The sequence below is a fragment of the Giraffa tippelskirchi genome, chromosome 6 (assembly GCF_054371585.1).
Source record: "Giraffa tippelskirchi isolate mGirTip1 chromosome 6, T2T-mGirTip1v1.2.pri, whole genome shotgun sequence".
NCBI classification, from domain to species: domain Eukaryota; kingdom Metazoa; phylum Chordata; class Mammalia; order Artiodactyla; family Giraffidae; genus Giraffa; species Giraffa tippelskirchi.
This window is the reverse complement of record NC_137280.1, coordinates 147,392,798-147,419,233: the sequence shown is the minus strand read 5'-3', so window position 1 is coordinate 147,419,233 and position 26,436 is coordinate 147,392,798. Positions and strand designations below refer to the sequence as shown.

Genomic DNA, 26,436 nt, shown 5'->3' with positions numbered 1-26,436 from the left:
TATAAGTTTCTGGTGTACAGCAAAATAATTCAGTTATACATACACATGTATTTATTTTTCAGATTATTTTCCCATTTAGTTTATTTCAGAATATTGAGCAGCGTTTCCTGGGCTATACAGTAGGTCCTTGCTGGTTAACTGTTTTACATATAGCAGTGTGTATATGTCTAACCCAAACTCCCAATCTATCCCTCAATCTACCCTTACTCTTGGTAAGCATAAATGCATTCTGTAAGTCTGTGAGTCTGTTTGTGTTTTAGAAATAAATTCATTTGTATCATTTTTTTAAGTAATATCATATGGTACTTGTCTTACTTCACTTAATGTGATAATCTCCAGGTTCATTCATGTTGCTGCAAATGGCATTATTTCATTTTTTTTTTTTTTTGTGGCTAATATCCCACTGTATGTATGTACCACATCTTCTTTACCCAGTTCTTCTGTTAATGGGCATGTAGACTGCTTCCATGCTTTGGCTATTGTAAATAGTCCTGCAGTGAACATTGCAGCACATGTATCTTTTTTGAATTATGTTTTTCTCTGGATATATGCCTGTAAGCAGGGTTGCTGGGTCATATGGCAGCTCTATTTTTAGATTTTGAGGGACGTCTATACTGTTTTTCATAATGGCTATAACAATTTTCATGCCCATGAACAGGGTAGGAGGGTTCCTTTTTCTCCAAACCCTCTCTAGCATTTACCATTTGTAGACTTTTTGATGATGGCCATTCTGACTGGTGTGAGGTGATTGATACCTCATTGTAGTTTTGATTTGCATTTCTCTAAGTAGTGACGTTGAGTAACTTTTCATGTGCCTTTTGTCCATCTGAATACATACCAATGTCCATTCCCCTAGCTCTGTGTTTTTTTTTCTCAAGATTCCTTTGGCTTCTTAGGGTCTTTTGTGTCTCCACCCAAATTTTAAGAATTTGTTCTAGTTCTTTGAAAAACTGCCATCAGTAATTTAATAGGGATTGCATTAATCTATAGGTTGCCTTGGTCATTTTGAAAATAATGATTCTTCCAATCCAAGAACATGATATATCTTTCCATGTGTTTGTGTAATCTTCAGTTTCTCTAATCAGCATCTTACAGTTTTTGCAGTACAGGTCTTTTGCCTCCTTAGGTAGGTTTATTCCTAGGTATTTTATTCTCTTTGATGTGATGATAAGTGGTATGTTTTGTTTGTTTCCTTTTCTAATCTTTTAGTGTCATTGTCTAGACATACAAGAGACTTCTTGTTTCTGCTCTCTGCCCTCTGGTGGAGGAGGCTGGTCTAAGAGGCTCTGCAGGCTTCCCTGTGGGAGGGACTGGTGCCAGCCCACTGGTAGGTGGAGCTGGGTCTTGTCATTCTGGTGTGTCAGGGGTGTGTTTATCAGGCAACTGTGTGATCAGGATGCAGACTCAAAAACGACAGGGTGATCTCTGTTCGTTTCCAAGGCAAACGATTCAATATCACACTAATCCAAGTCTAAGTCCCAACCAATAATGCTGAAGAAGCTGAAGTTGAACAGTTCTATGAAGACCTACAAGACCTTCTAGGTCTTCTAACAGCAAAAAAAGATGTCCTTTTCATTATAGGGGACTGGAATGCAAAAGTAGGAAGTCAAGAAACACCTGGAGTAACAGGCAAATTTGGCCTTAGAGTACAGAATGAAACAGGGCAAAGGCTAATAGAGTTTTGCCAACAGAATGCACTGGTCACAGCAAACACCCTCTTCCAACAACACAAGAGACGACTCTACACATGGACATCACCAGATGGTCAACACCGAAATCAGATTGATTATATTCTTTGCAGCCAAAGATGGAGAAGCTCTATACACTCAGCAAAAACAAGACTGGAAGCTGACTGTGGCTCAGATCATGAACTCCTTATTGCCAAATTCAGACTTAAATTGAAAAAAGGTAGGGGAAACCACTAGACCATTCAGGTATGACCTAAATCAAATCCCTTATGAGTATACAGTGGAAGTGACAAATAGATTTAAGGGACTAGATCTGATAGACAGAGTGCCTGAAGAACTATGGACAGAGGTTCGTGACTTTGTACCAAGAAAAACGAATGCAACAAGGCAAAATGGTTGGCGGAGGAGACCTTACAAATAGCTGAGAAAAGAAAAGACGAGGAAGACAAAGAAGAAAAGGAAAGATATACCCATCTGAATGCAGAGTTCCAAAGAATAGCAAGGAGAGATAAGAAAACCTTCCTCAGTGACCAATGCAAAGAAATAGAGGAAAATAACAGAAGGGGAAAGACTAGAGATCTCTCCAAGAAAATTAGAGATACCAAGGGAACATTTCATGCAAAGATGGGCACAATAAAGGACAGAAATGGTAGGGACCTAACAGAAGCAGAAGATATTAAGAGGAGGTGGCAAGAATACACAGAAGAACTGTACAAAAAAGATCTTCACGACCCAGATAATCACGATGGTGTGATCACTCACCTAGAGCCAGACATCCTGGAATGTGAAGTCAAGTGGGCCTTAGGAAGCATCACTACGAACAAAGCTAGTGGAGGTGATGGAATTCCAGTTGAGCTATTTCAAATCCTAAAAGATGATGCTGTGAAAGTGCTGCACTCAATATGGTAGCAAACTGGAAAACTCAGCAGTGGCCACAGGACTGGAAAAGGTCAGTTTTCATTCCAATCCCAAAGAAAGGCAATGCCAAAGAATGTTTAAACTACCTCACAATTGCACTCATCTCACATGCTAGCAAAGTAATGCTCAAAATTCTCCAAGTCAGGCTTCAACAGTAGGTGAACCAAACACTTCCAGATGTTCAAGCTGGATTTAGAAAAGGAACCAGAGATCAAATTGTCAACATCCGTTGGATCATCCAAAAATTAAGAGTTCCAGAAAAACATCTATTTCTGCTTTATTGACTACACCAAAGCCTTTGACTGTGTGGATCACAACAAACTGGGGAAAATTCAGCAAGAGATGGGACTACCAGACCACTTGACCTGCCTCTTGAGAAATCTGTATGCAGGTCAAGAAGCAACAGTTAGAACTAGACATGGAACAACAGACTGGTTCCAAATCGGGAAAGGAGTACGTCAAGAATGTATACTGTCACTCTGATTGTTTAACTTATATGCAGAGTACATCATGAGAAATGCTGGGATAGATGAAGCACAATCTGGACTCAAGATTGCCAGGAGAAATATCAATAACCTCAGATACGCATATGACAGCACCCTTATGGCAGAAAGAGAAGAACTAAAGAACCTCTTGATGAAAGTGAAAGAGGAGAGTGAAAAAGTTGGCTTAAAACTCAACATTCAGAAAACTAAGATCATGGCATCTGGTCCCATCACTTCATGGGAAATAGATGGGGAAACAGTGGAAACAGTGACAGACTTCATTTTTGGGGGCTCCAAAATCACTGCAGTTGGTGACTGCAGCCATGAAATTAAAAGATGCTTGCTCATTGGAAGAAAAGCTATGAGCAACCTAGAGAACATGTTAAAAAGCAGAGACATTACTTTACCAACAAAGGCCCATCTAGTCAAAGCTATGGTTTTTCCAGTAGTCATTTATGGATGTGAGAGTTGGACTGTAAAGCTGAGTGTTGAAGAATGGATGCTTTTGAACTGTGGTGTTGGAGAAGACTCTTGAGAGTCCCTTGGACTGCAAGGAGATCCAACCAGTCCATCCTAAAGGAGATCAGTCCTGGGTGTTCATTGGAAGGACTGATGTTGAAGCTGAAACTACAATACTTTGGCCACCTGATGTGAAGAACTGACTCATTATAAAAGACCCTGATACTGGGAAAGATTGAAGGTGGGAGGAGAAGGGGACGACAGAGGATGAGATGGTTGGATGGCATCACTGACTCGATGGACATGAGTTTGAGTAAGCTCCCAAAGTTGGTAATGGACAGGGAGGCCTGGCCTGCTGCAGTGCATGGGATAGCAAAGAGTTGGACACGACTGAGCGATCGAACTGAAACTGTATGCTGAGGAATTCTCCTGTGTTCCTGCCCCATTTGTGTTTGTCCTGAGGTGTCCACCAGTGGAACTCATGGCCTATTGGTTGGGGTCAGTTTTTAGTGAGAAAATGGCAACCTCCAGGAGGGCTCATGTCAATGAGTACTCCCCAGAAATTCCACTGCCAATGCGTTTGTTCCTGTAGTGAACCACTGTCACCCCTCACCTCCACAGAAGACCCAAATACTAGCAGATAGGTCTGGCCCAGGCTTTGTGAAGTCAGTGTTGTTTTCTCTTGGTCCTGATGTTCTCAAGACCTTGTGTTCACCCTCAAAGAGTAGACTGTTATGCAATTTGAATTTATCATGATTGTGCCCCTATTATCTTATTGCACCTTCCTCTATCTTTGGATATAGGATTTTTTTTCAGTCAGTTTCAGCATTTTTTTTTTTTACATCATTGGTCAATCAACCGTTAGTTGTGATTTTAGTATTTTTGTAAGAAGAGGTAAGCTCCTGTTCATCTATTCTGTCATCCGGTTTTGGCTTGTTCCAAAGAACCGATAAATAAAATTTTGATGTTATATCTTAGGTGGATTGGGAAAATCTCCTGAATAAGGAAATAGCAACCCACTCCAGATTTCTTGTTTGGGAAATTCAAGAGACAGAGGAGCCTGGTGGGCTACAGGTCACAGGATCTCAAAGAATCAGACATGACTGAGCACCTGCACAGGTGCTAGTGATAAAGACCCTGCCTGCCAATGCAGGAGACACAGGAGATGCAGATTTGATCCCTGGTCTGGGAAGATCCCCTGGAGGAGGGGCAGGACAACCCACTCCAGTATTCTTACCTGGAGAATCCCATGGACAGAGGAGCCTGGCAGGCTATGGTCCATAGGGTCACAAAGAGTTGGACAGGACTGAAATGACTTAGTGTGCACATGCACACATCTTACAACTAATGTGGAGAGTGAAAGAGGCAGAACATTAATATGATATTTCCAAAATATCAAGGCCATCTTGATTGAAAGACAAGGTAACATTATGTTTAAATAAACCTACATTCCTGAACCAGACTACCAGGGTTCAAGTTCAGTTCCGAATTTATAGATGTGTGGACATCACCAGATGGTCAACACCGAAATCAGATTGATTATATTCTTTGCAGCCAAAGATGGAGAAGCTCTATACAGTCAGCAAAAACAAGACTGGGAGCAGACTGTGGCTCAGATCATGAACTGCTTATTGCCAAATTCAGACTTAAATTGAAGAAAGTAGGGAAAACCACTAGACCATTCAGGTATGACCTAGATCAAATCCCTTATGAGTATACAGTAGAAGTGACAAATAGATTTAAGGGACTAGATCTGATAGAGTGCCTGATGAACTATGAATGGAGGTTTGTGACATTGTACAGCAAACAGAGATCAAGACCATCCCCATGGAAAAGAAATGCAAAAAATGCAAAAAAGCAAAATGGCTGTCTGAGAAGGCCTTATAGATAGCTGGGAAGAGAAGAGAAGCGAAAAGCAAAGGAGAAAAGGAAAGATATCCCCATCTGAATGCAGAGTTCCAAAGAATAGCAAGGAGAGATAAGAAAGCCTTCCTCAGTGATCAATGCAAGAAATAGAGGAAAACAACAGATTGGGAAAGACTAGAGATCTCTTCAAGAAAATTAGAGATACCAAGGGAACATTTCATGCAAAGATGGGCTCGGTAAAGGACAGAAATGGTATGGACCTAACAGAAGCAGAAGATATTAAGAAGAGGTGGCAAGAATACACAGAAGAACTGTACAAAAAAGAACTCACGACCCAGATAATCATGGTGGTGTGATTCCAGACATCCTGGAATGTGAAGTCAAGTGGGCCTTAGGAAGCATCACTATGAACAAAGCTAGTGGAGGTGATGAAATTCCAGTTGAGCTATTTCAAATCCTGAAAGATGATGCTGTGACAGTGCTGCACTCGAAATGCCAGCAAATTTGGAAAACTCAGCAGTGGCCACAGGACTGGAAGAGGTCAGTTTTCATTCCAATCCCAAAGAGAGGCAATGCCAAACAATGCTCAAACGCTGCACAATTGCACTCATCTCACACACTAGTAGAGTAATGCTCAAAATTCTCCAAGCCAGGCTTCAGCAATACGTGAACCGTGAACTTCCAGATGTTCAAGCTGGTTTTAGAAAAGGCAGAGGAACCAGAGATCAAATTGCCAATATCCACTGGATCATCGAAAAAGCAAGAGAGTTCCAGAAAAACATCTATTTCTGCTTTATTGACTATGCCAAAGCCTTTGACTGTGTGGATCACAATAAACTGTGGAGAATTCTGAAAGAGATGGTAATACCAGACCATCTGACCTGTCTCTTGAGAAACCTGTATGCAGGTCAGGAAGCGATAGTTAGAACTGGACATGGAACAACAGACTGGTTCCAAATAGGAAAAGGAGTACGTCAAAGCTGTATATTGTCAACCTGCTTATTTAACTTATATGCTGAGTACATCATGAGAAACACTGGGCTGGAAGAAACACAAGCTGGAATCAAGATTGCCAGGAGAAATATCAATAACCTCAGATATGCAGATATCTACCACCCTTATGGCAGAAAGTGAAGAAGAACTAAAGAGCCTCTTGATGAAAAGGAAAGAGGAGAGTGAAAAAGTTGGCTTAAAGCTCAACATTCAGAAAACTAAGATCATGGCATCTGGTCCCATCACTTCATGGGAAATAGATGGGGAAACAGTGTCAGACTTTATTTTTGGGAGCTCCAAAAATCACTGCTGATGGTGATGGCAGCCATGAAATTAAAAGACGCTTACTCCTTGGAAGGAAGGTTATGGCCAATCTAGATAGCATATTGAAAAGCAGAGACATTACTTCGCCAACAAAGGTCCGTCTAGTCAAGGCTATGGTTTTTCCAGTGGTCATGTATGGATGTGAGAGTTGGATGGTGAAGAAAGCTGAGTGCCCAAGAATTGATGCTTTTGAACTGTGGTGTTGGAGAAGATTCTTGAGAGTCCCTTGGACTGCAAGGAGATCCAACCAGTCCATCCTAAAGGAGGTCAGTCCTGGGTGTTCATTGGAAGGACTGATGTTGAAGCTGAAACTCCAAACTTAGGCCACCTGATGCGAAGAGTTGACTCATTGGCAAAGACCCTAATGCTGGGAAGGATTGGGGGCAGGAGGAGAAGGGGACGACAGAGGATGAGATTGTTGGATGGCATCACTGACTCAATGGACATGGGTTTGGGTAGACTCTGGGAGTTGGTGATGGACAGGGAGGCCTGGCATGTTGCAATTCATTGGGTCGCAAAGAGTCAGACACGGCTGAGCAACTGAACTGAGCTGAACCCAAGAAAGTTAGTTACCCTTCTAGTTCTGTTTTTTTTCTCCTACAGAATAGGCATGATTGTTAATATGTTCACTATAGGGTCATGATATGACTAGATGAAAATTTAATACATAGATGTAAAGCTCTTAAACTAGTGGCTGTGGTATCATGAGTACTTAGCATGAGTTCCTCTTATTATGAGGAATTTATACTAACAGATATTATTTCTTTTTCTACTTTATTATTTAGTTGTATCCTTTGTGGGTGAATAGAATTCTTACTTGAGCAGTCAAGGAAATCCTACATTTAAGTAGAACTATCTAAGAAATGGGCTTCCCTGGTGGCTCAGTGCAGGAGATGTAAGAGACATGGGTTTGATCCCTGGGTTGAGATTTCCATCCTGGAAAATCCCATGGACAAAAAAGCCTGACAGGCTACAATCCATAGATTCATACAGGACTTAGTGACAACAACGAAACAACAGCAACAACCCTGAGAATATGAAAGCGATACTACTAAGTGTGTAGGTCAGGTTCTAGAAATACTGGTGGAATCCCTCAAATTCTATTCATGGCCTCCCTAACTCAGCATGGAATTAGGGAAATTTCAGCATTAACAAATTTTTTTCAAGTTGCACTTTCCATCAAATTGCAGTTACATCAAAGTTTAAATATTTAGGAAAACCTAAGTAGATTGTAAAGTATGTTAAACTTAGAAAATTTACTTTCTGCTATAAGTGATAGCATTACAGGTCACAAAGTGGTATTTCATTGCTGATTTTTTTTAAAGATTAAAAAATGCCTTAACTAGTATTAAAGGCTAATTTTACATGGTTTCAAGAGACTTGTGCCAACTGGTGTCTGTATGTGCATCATCACTATAATCACTACCCCTGCTATTACCCTCCTTTTCCATGTAGAGCAGGTAACTTTTTTCCCTATAATTTTTAATCTTCCTCCTGCACTCATCCATTAATTTGTTCATTTCCAATCTTGCTAGAGTCTGGAATAATGCATGCTGGCTCAAACCCACTTTGTAAGCATATTTTTCAAGGTAAAATAGCATTTTTTTCATTTTCATCAAAAAGAAAAAAGATTAGAACCAACAAGGACCTCCTGTATAGCATAGGGATCTCTGCTCAATGTTATGTGGCAGCCTGGTTAGGAGGCGAGTTTTGGGGAGAATGGATACTCGTATTATATGTATGGCTGAGTCCCTTTACTTTCCACCTGAAACTATCACAACATTTTTAATTGGCTATACTCCAATATAAAATAAAAAGTAGAAAATATTTTTTGTGTTGTTCTAAGTTTCCACAATCCAAATTTTAGGGATGAATGAGCAGTGAGATTGTTTTGACTTATCTCTTCCTTCTCTTTTTTTATGGGCATGGTCTTCCTTCCCACATATATACATACATGAAAATACACATTTAAACTATTTTATTGTCCTCTATTGGTCATGGTGGCTCAGACAGTAAAGAATTAGCATACAATGTGGGAGACCTGGGTTTGATCTCTGGGTTGGGAAGATCCCCTGGAGAAGGGCATGGCAACCCACTCCAGGATTCTTGCCTGGAGAATTTCATGGACAGAGGAGCCTGGCAGGCTACAGTCCATGGAATCGCAAAGAGTTGGACATGACTGGGCAACAGAGCACACATTGGTCATCGATGTTAGCAACTGCCTTGTGTTAGCAATCTCTTGTGATAAAGAGATCAAAAGTTCTATTTTTACATGTTCTAAATAGTTTAATTTTAAATGATACCTGATACCTTTTACCTCAGTGCCTAATTTTTATATATAAAAATAACTAAGAAAGTGCTTATTACCTGTCAATTCTATACCACGTAAATGATGCAAAACCCATAATCACTTAATATCTTTAAAATCCCTCAATGTTTTCATTTCATTTTTGCTGATGAGGCAAACTAAGTATGCTATTTCATTTCTTTCATAAATTTTAGCAAGCTGGAAAAGGCTTTAATGAAGGCAGGGGATCTTTGGTGGTGCTGGTGGACATTTTTAAAGAAACCCCCCCCCCTTTTTTTAACAGAGTTTATGATGATTGGGAGCAGAGCATATTAATTCCCGGTAAATATCTATAGTTTCCAAAGATGGAAAAATGATCTCACAAAAAAAATCAGGCAAAATGTCCACATCTTCTGTTCATTACTTCCCCATTCCTAACCATCTCTTAACCTAAGCCTGCAGAGTAACCCCTGACTGAGTCAGATCATTCAGATGTCCTGAAACCATGCTGACTCCCTTTTTAGCCTCTTTCCCTTTAGCAGATGTAGTAATGCCACTGGTAGATCTTTGGGGAATTTTCCTTTCTGCTCTCCACCCTCATTACTTCTGCCATCTGGTCTGTTTCTGTTTTACTTCCATTCAGCAGATGGGTCCTCCCACCCCTCCTACACTGACCTGAATGAATCTGTTGTGGTTTAGCACACCCATGAGTCGGGACAGGTACAAAGACAGACAGTGCAGCAGTACCAGGTTCCCAAACTCAGATAGATATGAAAGAGAAGACCTGTGACTGTTCAAAGCAAGGAGAATTAGGTCAAGCTATTTCTTTTCTTTTGGCTCTATAAAGGCAATGTGAAAAAAATCCTCATTTGTTGCCAAATGAAGGTCATGTTCTATAGAAGTCAAACTTATGCTATTGTTTTGGTCAAAACACTGAGGCTCATATCACTGAAATTTGTCCAGCATTTGATATTCATGGAGTACAAGTGGATTTGTTGCATTACTTGTTTTTGTTGAATATATTATGTTGTTTAAATATATACATTATTCGAGCTCAATAATGTACTCATTTTTATAGGGACATCAATGTATAAGGTAAATTCCATCCTCAAGTTGATATTAGGACTATTGAGAAACATTACTAAGCTGTGAAATAACTATCTTCAGTGTAAGGCCACATTTTTTAGTCCTGAATGATGAAGTACATATTATGAAATACAATAGAATTCAAAGAATGAAGACTCAGTACTTGGAAGAAGAGGAAAGTGATGAAAGTGAATAATGAGAACAGTTTGCCTCTTGAGAGGAAAATACTATATGTCTGTTTGAATAATAAATTCCTTTTAAGTGTTATTCTAGTTAAAATGATCTGAGGTAAAGTTTAAAAAAGTATTGCACAATCAAATCAGCTAAAATGACAAGGATTAGATTAAGCAGTAATTGATAAAAGTTAAGATTATACTTCAGTGTCTAACTCTGATTTTTATAGAAAGATTCTTTTGTAAAAAATAAAATTCTGCATGTGTATTAGCATAAATTACTTATGAATTTTGTGGGATATAGCAGCAAAGAAATGAATACTTTATAAAAACACATGTGAACTTATGTGAAATAACATATTTTGAAGTGTCTGCTGACCTTTTGGGGCCTTCACCAACAGGGTAGGCACAAAGATTTGGGGTGGACAAGGAATAGCAGTAGGACTCTATTCCCTGCATCATGAAGATTTTCTTGTCCATAACCTTTAAGATGGTGTTCCATTGATTCTGGGGTCAACTATACTCTCTTTGAAAACATTTAAAATAAATTATGCATGAGAAGAATCTGAGGGAGTCCCTCAATGTAAAGAAATACTGAAAGGCAATGAACTTTGGGGTCAAAATAGGGCTCCTGTATCGTCTTGCTGAAAGGATGTAGTTTGTAATAAATATATATATAATGAAGTTATACAAAAATAGTTAATAATTATAAACATATTAGAAATCAGTTTTATTTCATGAATGAACTTTTGTATCTAACATTTTATCCATAAATTATATGTTTTTCAAATTAATATTTCTCAAAAAATAGTATATAACATGCCAAAAAGCATCTCCTACACTTTTAAATATTTTATGAAAAATATTACATATAACTCTCTTGAGAAACCTATATGCAGGTCAGGAAGCAACAGTTAGAACTGGACATGGAACAACAGACTGGTTCCAAATAGGAAAAGGAGTACGTCAAGGCTGTATATTGTCACCCTGCTTATTTAACTTATATGCAGAGTACATCATGAGAAATGCTGGGCTGGAAAAAAAAAAAAAAGCTGGAATCAAGATTGCCAGGAGAAATATCAATAACCTCAGATATGCAGCTGACACCACCCTTATGGCAGAAAGTGAAGAGGAACTTGATGAAAATGAAAGAGGAGAGTGAAAAAGTTGGCTTAAAGCTCAACATTCAGAAAACTAAGATCATGGCATCTGGTCCCATCACCTCGTGGCAAATAGATGGGGAAACAGTGCAAACACTGTCAGACTTTATTTTTGGGGCTCCAAAATCACTGCCGGTGGTGATTGCAGCCATGAAATTAAAAGACGCTTACTCCTTGGAAGGAAGGTTATGACCAACCTAGATAGCATATTGAAAAGCAGAGACATTACTCTGCCAACAAAGGTCCGTCTAGTCAAGGCTATGGTTTTTCCAGTAGTCATGTATGGATGTGAGAGTTGGATGGTGAAGAAAGCTGAGCACCGAAGAATTGATGCTTTTGAACTGTGGTGTTGGAGAAGACTCTTGAGAGTCCCTTGGACTGCAAGAAGATCCAACCAGTCCATCCTAAAGGAGATTAGTCCTGGGTGTTCATTGGAAGGACTGATGTTGAAGCTGGAACTCCAATACTTTGGCCACCTCATGCGAAGAGTTGACTCATTGGCAAAGACCCTAATGCTGGGAAGGATTGGGGGCAGGAGGAGAAGGGGACGACAGAGGATGAGATGGCTGGATGGCATCACCGACTCGATGGACATGGGTTTGGGTAGACTCCGGGAGGTGGTGATGGACAGGGAGGCCTGGTGTGCTGCGATTCATGGGGTCACAAAGAGTCGGACACGACTTAGCAACTGAACTGAACTAAGAGTTTTGGACTAACCTGCCCTTTAATTTTTTGTAACATGAACTAACCATTATATAAATTAAAACTTAAGTACAGAGTGCTGAGAAACATGGCATTGAGTTTTATAGGGCAAGAGGGATCTGAATCCTCGTCATGTCCAACAAAATTTTATTGCTTCTAGAGTAAGTTTAACAATATGAAATGGAAAATTCTGTCATCTTTTAATGGTAATTATATGCACACAAAATCTAGAAATTCAAAAACCTGGAAGAAACCAAGGCTTACCTGTCTGTAGCATCTTAAAATTAGAGTTAAAACCAGATACAGTAGTAAATTGGCAATTTAATATCTTTAATTACTAAACTAGATGTTTTGCATGATAGAACCATCCTATGTATGTTGACTCAAAGTATGGAAAACTGAAATGTATGAGGGATTGTGGGAATATTAACTTGAGTGAAGTGACTAGAGCTTAGATTTTAGACGGGTGAGGTTAACTTGGGAATCAGAAAATAAGTTGGATCTATATGTAGTTCTTAATAGAATTTTGGGCAAGCAAGAAAGTCATCATTAATAAAGGAGGGAGTCTTTGTCAGTTAGTTTCACAGGAAATATGTTCTAAGAGTTTTCACATACCACAAAGATGCGAATGAGCATGAGAACAGCAGGGAAAGTGGAAGGGTGTATGAAGCCACGAGTTTTTTCTCCAGGTAAGAGGGAGAACTTGAGCTCAAAACCAGAAGGGTTAGAATGGTAGCAAAGTGCCTCTGGAGTTGGGCCATGATGGAATCTGAGGTCAGAAAGGAAGGTTTGATTCTCAACATAAAGAGAGATAAAGAATTTTCTGAGACCTGAGAGGAAGATGAAAGGGCAGGTGCAAACAACAATATGTTGAGTTGGGACAAAGATGCAAACGGAAATTCATGAACTTAGCCTTCACAAGCACATGGGAGCAGGACCACAAGCTCAGAAGAACAAGATCTCAGATCCTAGAGGAGAGAAAAGGGATGAAACATCTTAGGGTGGACACACACTGAGGAGCCAGCAGGAGATAAAAGGATTGCTTAGCAGAAATAAATACCTTGCTGCTGCTGGATTATCATACTTTGTAAGATAGAGTAAGAACACTTGGTTTTACATGTTAAGACTTTGTCTTATGTTCTGGTATCATAATAGGGTTTCCCAGGCGACCCTAGTGGTAAAGAACCCACCTGCCAATGCAGGAGACGTAAGAGACACAGGTTCAACCCCTGGATTAGGAAGATCCTGTGGAGGAGGAAATGGCAACCCTTTCCAATATTCTTGCCTGGGAAATCACATGGATAGAGGAGCTGGGTAGGCTGCAGTCCATAGGGTCACAAAACGTCAGACACCACTAAAGAGACTTAGCACAGATGCACTGGTATCATAATAATTTGGCCAAATCATTTTGTGGTGGTATTGACATTCAATGCATTCCTGAGTCTGTACAGTGAATAGGTGATGTTGTACTCGTCAGAAGAAAAATGTGCTCATTACTAACATTTACTAGCCCCACCCCCAAATTCCTTACACTACCTTGATTAACTTTACTTTTATAAACAGCATCACTATTCAGATATATTTGACTCATTTTTATCACAGGTCCAAGAAAAAAGAAAATCTTGGAAAACCAGTGTTTTCCCTGGCTGAGTTCAAAATGAGGCAAAAAGCATCTGCAAAACCTTGGGCAACTGAAAAGTGAGGAAATCCAGTCTGCTTCCATATAAGAAACAATGACAGTGCTGAATCTGAAGGTAACAATAGAAACGAGGTTACCCTGCTATTATCTCAAAAAGGCATTTTCTGTTCATTGGGATTTTTAAAATCTGTTTATGTACTGGGCATTGGAAATGAAGAGAAAAAAAAGATTATGCAACTGAACATGCTTCTATGTTTTAAAGTCATACAACATTGCTAAACCCCCAAATACTATTCATTTTCTATGTCTTGGTATACAGACACAAATATGTAAGCATCAGGAAGATGTAAGTAGAATGAAGCCTTTATAAATGTGTGACTTACAGAATGATAAAATGAACATTCAGTAAGTAAACAGAGAAAAGTTTTCTGAAAATTTTTCTAAGATATTGTATAATTAAAGTCATATGAATTTCTGATAAGAAAATGTCTTTTTCTACAAATTGAACTCTACAATATGATATGGCATACTGGCTGCAAAACAGAAGCAAAAGAGAAAAGGTAATTAAGTGATGTTTACCGTGAACATTGAACTAGAGTTCAAGATAGGTCAAAAGGTTCAAGTCAAATATGGCTGGCCAGGGGATTACCATTATTGCTATGCTAAGCAGACAGGTAAACGTGGGGCACAGGGCTTACCGATTTTCAACTTATAAGCATCAACCGCCAAACTTCTCCAAATTCCATATGCAAAACCTTAAATCACCATCAATGTGAGAGCCATTAGATAACATCATATTCAGATTCTACTTTTTTCTCCCTCAGGTTTAAAGCCAATGCTGTTTTACATCACTGTGTAAGTTCAATTTACTTTCTTTAACATTGTTCTGTTACATCTTCTTTTTTCATTTGTATTATTAAAATTAAACATAAATGATATAAAACATGAACACACTGCAAAGAAAACTCAACTACATGCTAGTTTAAATGTAGAAGTAAACAGGTGTCTTGATAATCATAAATAACTTATGTCTTAATTATGTCTTGGGTCTATTATTTTAATGATTATACTTTTAGAGATGTCCAAAAGAATTAGACTGTGATGTATTTGCATACATACTTTTTAAAACATTGGAAAAAATATATTCATTCTGTTTAATTGCAAAGCTATTACCCTTAATTTCCAATGCTGAGGGTGGGGAGAGGGATAAAGAGGAAGGAAGGGAGAGGAGGGAAAGAAATTAGCCCCACTCAACTGAATGATGAATTAATTTCTAATATATACAAGAAGCTGACTGAGGACAGACTGAAAACTTAGTAACTGACTTCATAATCTTCTAATTTATCCCCTACCATCTAGTGTGTCTTTTCCACATTTCACTTAACATGCACACACCCACATAGATTTTTGGACACATTTTTATAAAATGACATATTTTGTAGAACACTTGTATAAAATATTGAGATGTTATATGAGAAAGTATCCTGCAATCGAATAGTTTTGGGAAACACTGAATCACAAAACTTGAATAGGGTTATCTACTACCAGACTTCGAAGTACATTTATGTGTGCAAGCTATGTATTCCTCCAAATCATTTGACAATGAAGCTCTTAAAGGGGAAATTAGTGTATTGCTGTTCTGAGGAACAGACTTTGGGAACACTTGACCTAACACTTGCCATGAATTTCATTTACTCTTTAACTGTAAATAAAGCTTTCATCCATTTGGAGACCAGGTGTACGCTAAGTTAAGGGGCCAAGAAGCCATATATTAATATTAACTCTACTCTAGCTTCTTATTTTGCATACAGAGCCTGGGTTCTTAACCCCTTGCCTCATAACCAAGCCTTCTGTCTAAAATCTAAGAATCAAAACCAGGCATCTTAGTTTCCTGTCCTAGTCTTTGACATGAATTGTCCTTCCAAGACCTGGAAGTACTGACCTGAAACCCAAGTGGTCTACATTCAGGTCAGTTCAGTCACTCAGTCATATCCAACTCTTTGCAACTCCATGGACCGCAGCACACCAGGCCTCCCTGTCCATCACCAACTCCCGGAGTTTACCCAAACTCATGTCCATTGAATCTGCGATGCCATCCAACCATCTCATCCTCTGTCATCACCTTCTCCTCCTGGCTTCAACCTTTCCTAGCTGCAGGTTCTTTCCCAATGAGTCAATTCTTCATATCAGGTGTCCAAAGTATTGGAACTTCAGCTTCAGCATCGTCCTTCCAATGAATATTCAGGACTGATTTCCTTTAGGATGGACTGGTTGGATCTCCTTGCAGTCCAAGGGACTCTCAAGAGTCTTCTCCAATACCACAGTTCAAAGCATCAATTCTTCAGTGCTCAACTTGCTATATAGTCCAACACGCACATCCATACATGACTACTGGAAAAACCATAGCCTTGACTAGACATGCCTTTGTTGGCAAAGTAATGTCTCTGCTTTTTAATATGCTATCTAGATTGGTCATAACATTCCTTCCAAGGAGTAAGCATCCTTTAATTTCATGGCTTCAGTCACCATCTGCAGTGATTTTGGAGCCCCCAAAACTAAAGTCAGCCACTGTTTCCACTGTTTCCCCATCTATTTGCCATGAAGTAATGGGACCAGATGCCATGATCTTAGTTTTCTAAATGTTGAGCTTTAAGCCAACTGTTTCACTCTCCTCTTTCACTTTCATCAAGAGGCTCTTTAGTTTTTCTTTACTTTCTGCCATAAGGGTGGTGTCATCTGCATATCTGAGGTTATTGATATTTCTGCTGGCAATCTTGATTCCAGCTTGTGCTTCATCCAATCCAGCATTTCTCATGATGTACTCGGCATATAAGTTAAATAAGTAGGGTGACAATATACAGCCTTGACGTATTCCTTTCTCAATTTGGAACCAGTCTGTTGTTCCATGTCTAGTTCTAACTGTTGCTTCCTGACCTGCAAACAGATTTCTCAAGAGACAGGTCAGGTGGTCTGGTATTCCCATCTCTTTCAGAAGTTTCCACAGGTTATTGTGATCCCCTCAGTCAAAGGCTTTGGCATAGTCAATAAAGCAGAAATAGATGTTTTTCTGGAATTCTCTTGGTTTTTCGATCCACCGGATGTTGGCAATTTGATCTCTGGTTCCTCTGCCTTCTCTAAAACCAGCTTGAACATCTGGAAGTTCACGGTTCACGTACTGTTGAAGCCTGGCTTGGAGAATTTTGAACATTACTTTGTTGACATGTGAGATGAGTGCAATCGTGCAGTAGTTTGAACATTCTTTGGTATTGACATTTTGGGGGATTGGAATGAAAACTGACCTTTTTCAGTCCTGTGGCCACTGCTGAGTTTTCCAGATTTGCTGTCACATTGAGTATAGCACTTTAACAGCATCATCTTTTAGGATCTGAAATAGCTCAACTATTTACAAGCATAGTAAATTCCAAGAAATATAGACTGGTCAATTACAAAATGTGTTCCTCTGCCAAGTGTACATTTCTCACCTTTGAACGTGAGACTTGGGACTACAGGAAAGCAAGGATGCTTAAAAAAATAATTAACTAGCAGTCCAAATAAGTAGCATCTCAACAGTAGACAGTTTAGACACAAAACTCAGTACAAATTTTGCCATAGATGGTGAGGTAACAGACTACTGGTACTATTAAGAATGCAGCATTAAGTTTGTTTTGTTTAAAAGACTAGAGATGAAGCAGGAAGGTAAATCAGAACAAAGCTTTGCATAGTGATAGAAAGTCATGTATTCCTCAAGATTGTTACTCCCACATGATTACATCCACATATAAGGCTAATTGAGCTGTCTTCAAAATGTTCAATAAATCTGAAAGAGATGCATTTGCCAATTATTCCCAATCAATGCAAGAAAATGTGTTAGAACAAAACAAACAAACTATCAAAATTCCCTTCTCTCCTCAATACCACCTTTCTAATTTTTCAAAACAATTCTGAATCCTTTCTCAACAAACAGGGTCTTTCACTTTGTCATTAACAAAAATCTAATATATGTTAAAATCACAGAACTTTAAAACTAACAATTCCCTAAGAAATCACGTGGAGTCTAGACAGACAATCCAATCAAAAAATGGGCAGAAGATCTAAATAGACATTTCTCCAAAGAAGATATACTGATGGCCAACAGGCACATGAAAAGATGCTCAGCATAATTATCAGATAAATGCATATCAAAGCTTTAATAAGATATCACTTCAGTGAGAACCTAAATGTCCATCAACAGAGAAATGGATAAAAAAATATGTGGTAAGTATATACAATGGAATATTTGTTGTTGTTTAGTCTCTAAGTCTTGTCCGACTCTGTGATCCTAGAATCACAGAGTGACTACAGTGAACTGTAGTCCACCAGACTCCTCCGTCCATGGGATTTCCCAGGAAAGAATACTTGAGTGGGTTTCCATTTCCTTCTCCAGGGGATCTTCACCACCCAGGGATCGAACCTGAGCCTCCTGCATTTCAGGCAGATTCTTTACCACTGAGCGACCTGGAAAGCCCAATGGAATATTTCTCAGCCATAAAAAGAATTTAATAATGCTATTTGTAGCAACATGGATGGACCTAGAGATTGTCATACTAAGTGAACTAATACAGAGAAGACAAATATGATATTGCTTATATGCAGAATCTTTAAAAAATGATATAAATGAACTTAGTTACAAAACAGAAACAGACTCACAGACTTAGAGAACAAATTTATGGTTACCAGGGAAGATGGGAAGAACAGATAGGGAGTTCAGGATTGATATTACACACTGCTATGTTTAAAACAAAAAACCAACGGGGACCTACTGTATAGAACAAGGAATGCTGCTCGATATTCTGTAATAAGCTAAATGGGAAAATAACTTGAAGAGATGCATGCATCAGTTTGCTGTACACCTGAAACTAACAACACTATACTCCAATATAAAATAAAAATTTTTTTAAGTGAATAAAAAGTAAAAGTCAACCAAAAAGTATGGCCAGCAAAAATATTATTAAAATTTTGTGCCAGCCAGATGAAATAAATTTCATAGAGCTTCTGAAAAAGTCTATAAAACAGTAAACTAAGGGATAATATCCCTTTAAAAGGACAAGAATTTGTGACACTAACAGAGGTAGAAGTACAAATAGTAGGATGTGGAAAAAACAATTAGAATTATTGGCAATGAAAAAAATACTGAAGTTATAAAGTTATAGTTATGATAAACTCTAGTTTGCAGCCAAAGAAAGATTAATGAATTGAGACCTATTATTGAGAAATTTATACCATTCTTTTCTAAATGTTTCATGAATGATTATTCTAACAACCCTTTGAGGTAGGCACTGCTATTGTCAACATTTTACAAATGAGGAAGCTGATGTATAGAGGTTAATCACCTTGCTCAAAACTGTACATGTAGGAAGTGAAAAATTCACCCAGGGCACTGCCCACAGAGACAAAGGAATAAGAAGCAGGAGGGAGAAACTGAGAGATTTCGGGTACAGATTTACAGGAATTTGGGGACTGAGAGCCTCTAATTTCCAAATAATGGTTAATTCTAAAAAGCAGGGTATAGTTATTAAGAGTGGCGTTTAATGGTATCTATAGCTACAGGTAGGAAGGTGGCAACAATGTTAAATTTGAGTGATAGCTATTTGAGTCTCCTGATGTTCGGAAAAAATCATGAAAATTAAAGTCTAAAAAAACCACAAAGTGAAATGCAGAACATAATGTATATACTTTTTTGTCAGAATATATTACATGTACACAAGAACTAAAGAAACATATTTTTTTTTTCATTTGGTAGATGCTTTTTCATTTTGTAAATGCTTTTTTAAAAGATGCTTCTGTAAAGAACATTTGATATGGCTTTAGTATTCCTTCCATAACTCAATGTATGTTTTTTGATTCAGACATATTATGTTTCTGGACATCAATTCCAGTTTGGCTAGATTGTAGAAAACTTTATGTATCACTTTGGGGAAGTATTAAGAGATTCTTTGAGCCAATTTACGATTCACTTATGGAATACGGTATATCTTCTTTGTAACTTCCACTTTCTTTTTTTTTTTTTTTCTTTCATTGCAGGCAGATTCTTTGAGCCACTAGGGAAGCCCCTCTACTGGGCTGCAGGCAGGCATATTCAAGTGCTAAGTACACACATTTCCCACTTCCTGCACCCTGAAATAGGCACTTATGCTGCCACCACATTTGCTTTTTTTTTTTTTTTTGTAACTTCCACTTTCATGATTTTTACCACCATATATCCTAAACTTCTCAAGTTTCAAAAACTAGAAACTGAGTTTACCTATCTTTGGAACTTTAGTTTAAAGGAAGTAAATATTCTCATTGAAATCTCCTTGATAAGATTTTACTTATTTACACTTAAAATAGTATCTGATAATGTTTTTCCTTTTACAGGTTTCACTGTTTTAAGTATGTCTATCACCAAATATTAATACAACCAGTTTCCAAATGGCCACCCTTTAAGAGAACTGCATGAAATTGCTGAAAAGATCAATTTGGATAAACTCAGCTTCTTCTCATGAAATGTTCTCCACGGGCTACAGAAAATAGATATGGAAACAGGTAAAGTGTTCTTACCTGTTTTAAAAAAAATTTTATTTTAATCCCATAGACAGGTGGTAGAAGGAGGGGAGCAGATAAAAACAGTCTCTGGCTCTTAATGTTTATTTTATACCATACCCTTTACAACAGAATTTCACATTATTGATCTGTATTGCCTGATTCCATTTCACTGAGTCCCATGAGAGTTGAAATTGCAGACTGAGATAAACTAAAAGTACCAAGTTCATCATGTTTAAAACTGCTTTTTCAGGGTATTGCTTTCTCTCTGCTACTTCAGTGCTGTTCCTCTACCACTGAGAGGTTGTAATTGCAAAATGGATGGGGGGGAAAGCAAAAAAGAAAAAAAGGCAGTTATGATCTGATGTACTATAGTCTGTGATGTGTGTCTGAAAGACTTATGTTCTGATTAAAGAATCCTTGATTGAATTTTTTGATAGAAAATTGTTTTGGTCATTGGCACATGTGCCTCATATTCTTTGATCCAAAGTCTGTTTCATGTATTGCTTGAGAAAGTAAAGAAGGCCTAGGAAAGAAAAATACTATAAACAGAAGACTATAAACATAGTCCACATTATAAGGCATGCATTGGAATTTAGTGACCAGTAAATCATCTTCAAGAAAGATTTTCCAATGCATTGTCTTTTTCAGGTGATCTTTCAGTCAGTCACTTATTCATCCATTCATTTATTCATTCATCATATATTTGTTGATTTAACACATAGGAGTGAACATTCCTATGTGCTAGGCATGGTTTTAGGCACAAAGGATATATCAGTAAAGAATATGACAGGGACAGTATTCTCTAGTTGGTAGTGATGACTGTCTACCTCAAGCAAAGTACTGACTGACTGAGGATTTCCAATAGCAACAGATGCCATAAACCAAATAATACAGGATTTGAAGTGATAAGATGTAATGTGGAGGGGTAATGTTCTTAGATTATGTATAGGCGACAAGTGGCCTCTCAGGGGGTGACATTAAAGAGACAACCATATAACTGTCTACTAGGGGTAAGAAGGGGTGAAAGGAAAGAGTAATCAATATCAGAACACTCCAAGCAAAAAGTCCTAAAGTAGAAGTGAGCTTGGCTAGGTCTAACATTAAATTGACTAGTGAAAGATGGAATATTGTGGGTGTGGTGATTATGAGATTAGAGAGAGGGAATCAAGACTTCTATTATGGTAGGCAGTACTGCTCAATCCTTTCCGCACATTTGAACAATCAGGGGAACTTTTAAAACTAGCAACACCTAGTTACACTGCACTTGAATCACTACCATGGGGCTTTGCACGTCATGGAATGGATTCTGCATTTCATCCCAGGTGTAATGGCAACACATCACCCCTTCAATGATTTCTGGCTTATAGCTAACAGTAAATGATAAAATGCTTACTGAACACATTGACAAACAGCACTCTCTCATCAGATCAACAGCTTGTATATCAAAACTTAAGAAATTACATTCCCCATAACCAAAACTTAACAAATTACATTTCCCATAGCCCGTAACCAAATATTTAAACAATGCATTTAGCCTTTCATAATTCACTTCCGGATTTCCCTACTTGCTATCAAACTACTACTACCCCTTCAACCTCTGAAGAAGGTCCTTTCCTCTATTATCTCACCTTTGCCTGATCACAGAAGCCCCAGTGATTTCAAAGTTACAAGCAGCTCATTCCTTAAAGCATCTAGACTCAGATGACATCTAACAGGGTGAGTTGACTCCTTGAGCAGAAGCTATTTTTTCCCCACACGGAATGAAAGAATTTTAAATATGCCATTAATTATTTTGACTTCAGTGATGCAAACTTGTTTCCAGCTGAACCCATCATCAATCTTAACTTTCAATTCAGAATGCTTGTCCTGAAAGTCCTGAGTGCTCCTTAGTCCAAACATGTACTCAGGCTTTTGTAAGAGTTACATTGCTGCCGCTGCTGCTGCTAAGTAGCTTCAGTCGTGTCCGACTCTGTGAGACGCCATAGACGGCAGCCCACCAGGCTCCCCCGTCCCTGGGATTCTCCAGGCAAGAACACTGGAGTGGGTTGCCATTTCCTTCTCCAATGCATGAAAGTGAAAAGTGAAAGTGAAGCCGCTTAGTCGTGTCCGACTCTTAGCAACCCCATGGACTGCAGCCCACCAGGCTCCTCCGTCCATGGGACTTTCCAGGCAAGAGTACTGGAGTGGGGTGCCATTGCCTTCTCCAAGAGTTACATTAGAATTGCTGAAACCATGGCATCCTTTAAAAATCAAGTTCAAAAAGTTATGTGTGATCATACTTCTCAGCCTTCTCTCAACTAGCCTTCATTTTGCTGCCAAAACTCTCCTTTTCCAGAATGGGCTGTTATTCAGGGAGCTATTGATGATAATGCATTGGGAGCTGAGAACTGTTAGAAAGGACAGATATGGGGTGGTCTCATCACCTTTTGTCTGAAATTAATAAAGGTCTAAGGAAATGGAAGAGAAGAGAGGCGTTAGTTCAATTTGGGGCCAAGAAGAGGAGATTTGAAAAATTAGAAAAATTTTGAAGACATTGATAACCTTAGAAAATAATGTGCTATCAACTTTGTCTCCTGTTCTTTTGATTAAGGGCACTAGGTAGTGTTTTCTGGGCCAGAAGTGAATAATGCAGATTTTATGTATTTGATTACCTTGGTGTTGAATGAAATGTATGGCAGAAAGGACAATGAAGCCAAATAAGATTCAATTCCACTGCGTCCATTTATCGGACCCTGTGAGATTAACACCACTGAAATATAATTTTCATTAGAAGGTTTTGTTTCCCTCAAGGACATTGACTCCCTGATGCCCTGATCCTAAATAGAAGTTTTATGAATCTTGATTACCTTGTGGAAAATGAAATGTATCAGAGAATTCAGATTTGCATTTATTTGTGCGGGGGAGTTAAATTTATTTCCTGCCAACATCAGCAAGTCTGATTTTAGAGAATGCAGCTCATTAGAATAAGCTAACCACATTAGAATATATGCTGCTCCATTCCTCTCTGCCAGCTGCTCTGGGTACTACATCCTGAGAAGCTCTAGAGAAAACAGACCCCCCAACCACCACCCACCCTCATTGAACCTAATTCACTGATTTTGTCCAGATTAGGTAATGGATCAAACAATCCTTCCTAATAGCTAGAATGTAGACAAGTCCTGCATCAGGTCCTAGGCAAAAGAAATTCCTATTAAAAAAAAGAAAAAAAAAACCTGGAGGACTGCCACGCAGTCTGTGTATTTCCTAAAGGAAAGCACCCAAATTCAAGCCATAAGAAGCATATGGGAGTTGGTATGTAGAAAGACACAATGGTACAGCAGCCAGTTTCCAACAGATATATTTGAACTCTCTTTTCTTCTCCCAACATGAAACTACAGAAAGATTTTGCTTATTGGGCTCAAGATCTATTCCATTTTTAGTTTTTTTTCTAATCCTTCCCTCCACATATATACCATCTATCCCATTTCCATTCCCAATGTTATCAGTGTTTTTCAGGCCAATGTCATACTTATTGCTTTAGTCTCCAAATTAGTCTCTTCCCTCAAATTCTCAGAGAGCAGTTCTCACTTTCCCAACACAGACACAAATGCACATTTATTCTCACATATGAAAAAAATCAATTATTCCCAATCATATTAGTCTTAACAAAAGTATTTTAAAAATTTCACTAATAGTCAAATGAAATATTGGCATCAAACTAATGGTAAGTTTTATTGCATCATTCCACTACTTGACAGTCTTAAATCTCTCTTCATTTTAGATGAACGTGAAGCATCTTAACCTGGCTACGATGGCCCCCCAACTACCTGCTGTAATTGTAATTCAGAGTTCTGCACAGTGCAGATCACAAAGGTGAAGTGAGGCATCAGTGGGACTTTACACATGAAGTGTTTACCCCAGTGTCAAACACATTGAAAGAATTCAAGCAAATACATCATCATCATTTCAATATAAGGTAGCCTTAGGATAATCAGGCTGTTGACTCTTGGTTTTCCAAATATCTGAAGTTGTGAATTTTCATGTCCACACTAGGAATTTTGTTGCCTCTCTCCTTTCACCTACATGCTGCCTTTTCTTTAAGACTCAAGGACACATAGGTAGTAGATAATAACAAAGGGCTTTGTTATCCGAATACCTGATTTTTGAATCCTATATCTCTATTTCTGTGGAAGTTGTTAACCTTTCTAAGCCTCAGTCGTCCCATCAGTCAAACAGGATAATTACAATACTCACCTCCTAGACATATGAGAATTAAATAATGCATATCAAATATGTTACATGGTGCACAAGAGACATTCAACTGATATTTTTGGAACCATTAATTCCAAGTTCCATATTCTCCAAAATTCTTTTCTCAAACAGCCCCACCCCTGGTGGCTCAACCTTTATTTAAAAATGGTCTGTGCCACTCAGCACAGAATCTTTGCCTTGTTACAGCATTGCCATCGTCTTGAATTATTTGTTATCATTAACTTTTGCCCCCCCAAAGGGCTCTGACTTTTAGAAAAGATAAAGAATTACATTCTGCCTCCCCTACTCAAAGTGTCTACCATGTGATTTGCCTTCATTTGCATTCACTTATTCACTCACATATTCATTCAATAAACATGCTCTGTCATATTTGCTTACTAAAACTATCTCTATTACTGAGTCCTTGATCTCATGGGATTAAGAGTTTTATAGGAAAAAAAAAAACCAGAATGTTAGAAAGAGTACAAGTCATTAATAAAGCAAACCAATATTGTTGATTTTAGATAATTAGTAGAGTATGTATTATACATGTACACATTGTATACACATGTACAGAGGCTAACACTAGAAAAAGAAGTGAGCTTATATCATGCTATAGTTAAGAGTCAATGACTCAATGCTTTTGAAATTTTAGAATGTTAACTTCTTACCTTCTCATCTTGAAGTATTAGGGGCAAAGCTCATTGCTCAGTTTCTCTGGCTTTGGAAATTATTCCCATTAAGAACTAGTGTTTTCTTCAACGTCTGAGCATGATTCAGACAGACTTATATCATCTGGTGGCTAGTGTTCTCTATTAATTCCTATCAAAATAATTTTATGTTTTCAGCACATGATTGGGTACTACAACTGTTGCTGAGCTGCTGAACAGGAAACAGGACATTTAGGATGGAACAGTGTGTCAGCAACAGCTGCTCAAACCTAATATGTAGAATCTGTTGGTTAGGAAAACCTCAAAAAGTAGCATTTATCAAGAGCATTTATCCAGTGTAGGGCGGTATGGGTAGGAGCACATGAGAGAGTAGTGTTTCATTGATCTGTGAGAAGTTTATTTTTCCATTCTACACTGTTAAAGTAATCAATTTCTTAAATAAAGCAAAAGTACTGGTATCGATAATCCCAATGATGGTTAAGTTTTCTAGGACCACAGAGGTATCATATTGATGTTATAATAACACAAATGCCAGGCTTGATTGTGTTTGTCACATTCACTGGTGGGATTTGATTGCTAGAATTAATTCCTCACTGTGAAAAAGATGTTTTCAAAATGTTTGGTTTAGGGCTGTTGAATTAGAAGGATATAAAGGACTTTTTATTTCATCCTCCCTTGGCTGTAATAGACATTTTGTGATCATAGAAAGTGGGACCATAAAAGTAACAGAGAATTAAAAGAAAAAAAAACAGAAAACTGACCACTTTTAGTCTGTTATTTAACAATATATTTATGAATGGTATAGTTTATCATTACTATTTATTTATGATAGTTATAATACATATTTATGGAGAAGGCAATGGCACCCCACTCCAGTACTCTTGCCTGGAAAATCCCATGGACGGAGGAGCCTGGTAGGCTGCGGTCCATGGGGTTGCTAAGAGTCGGAGAAGGAAATGGCAACCCACTCCAGTGTTCTTGCCTGGAGAATCCCAGGGACGGGGGAGCCTGGTGGGCTTCCGTCTGCGAGGTCGCACAGAGTCGGACATGACTGAAGCGACTTAGCAGCAGCAACACGTATTTAAAATATCATGGGAGGCAGTTCAACATGGTGGTATAGGAAGATCTGAACTCACCTCCTACCATATAAACAACAAATTTACAACTACATATGAAACAGTTCTCTCTGAAAAA

General features: G+C 38.4%; 1 long non-coding RNA gene across 1 annotated transcript in view; it reads left to right on the top strand.

The window, feature by feature from the left end:
- The window catches only part of LOC145511428 (uncharacterized), a 127,250-nt gene extending 101,252 nt beyond the window's left edge, over positions 1-25,998 (top strand). Inside the window, exons 2-5 of the long non-coding RNA XR_014057847.1 lie at positions 13,744-13,895; positions 14,605-14,635; positions 20,174-20,341; positions 24,102-25,998. This is a non-coding gene — a long non-coding RNA (uncharacterized LOC145511428). The remainder of the gene's footprint in view (positions 1-13,743; positions 13,896-14,604; positions 14,636-20,173; positions 20,342-24,101) is intronic.
- Positions 25,999-26,436: the final 438 nt, after the last annotated feature.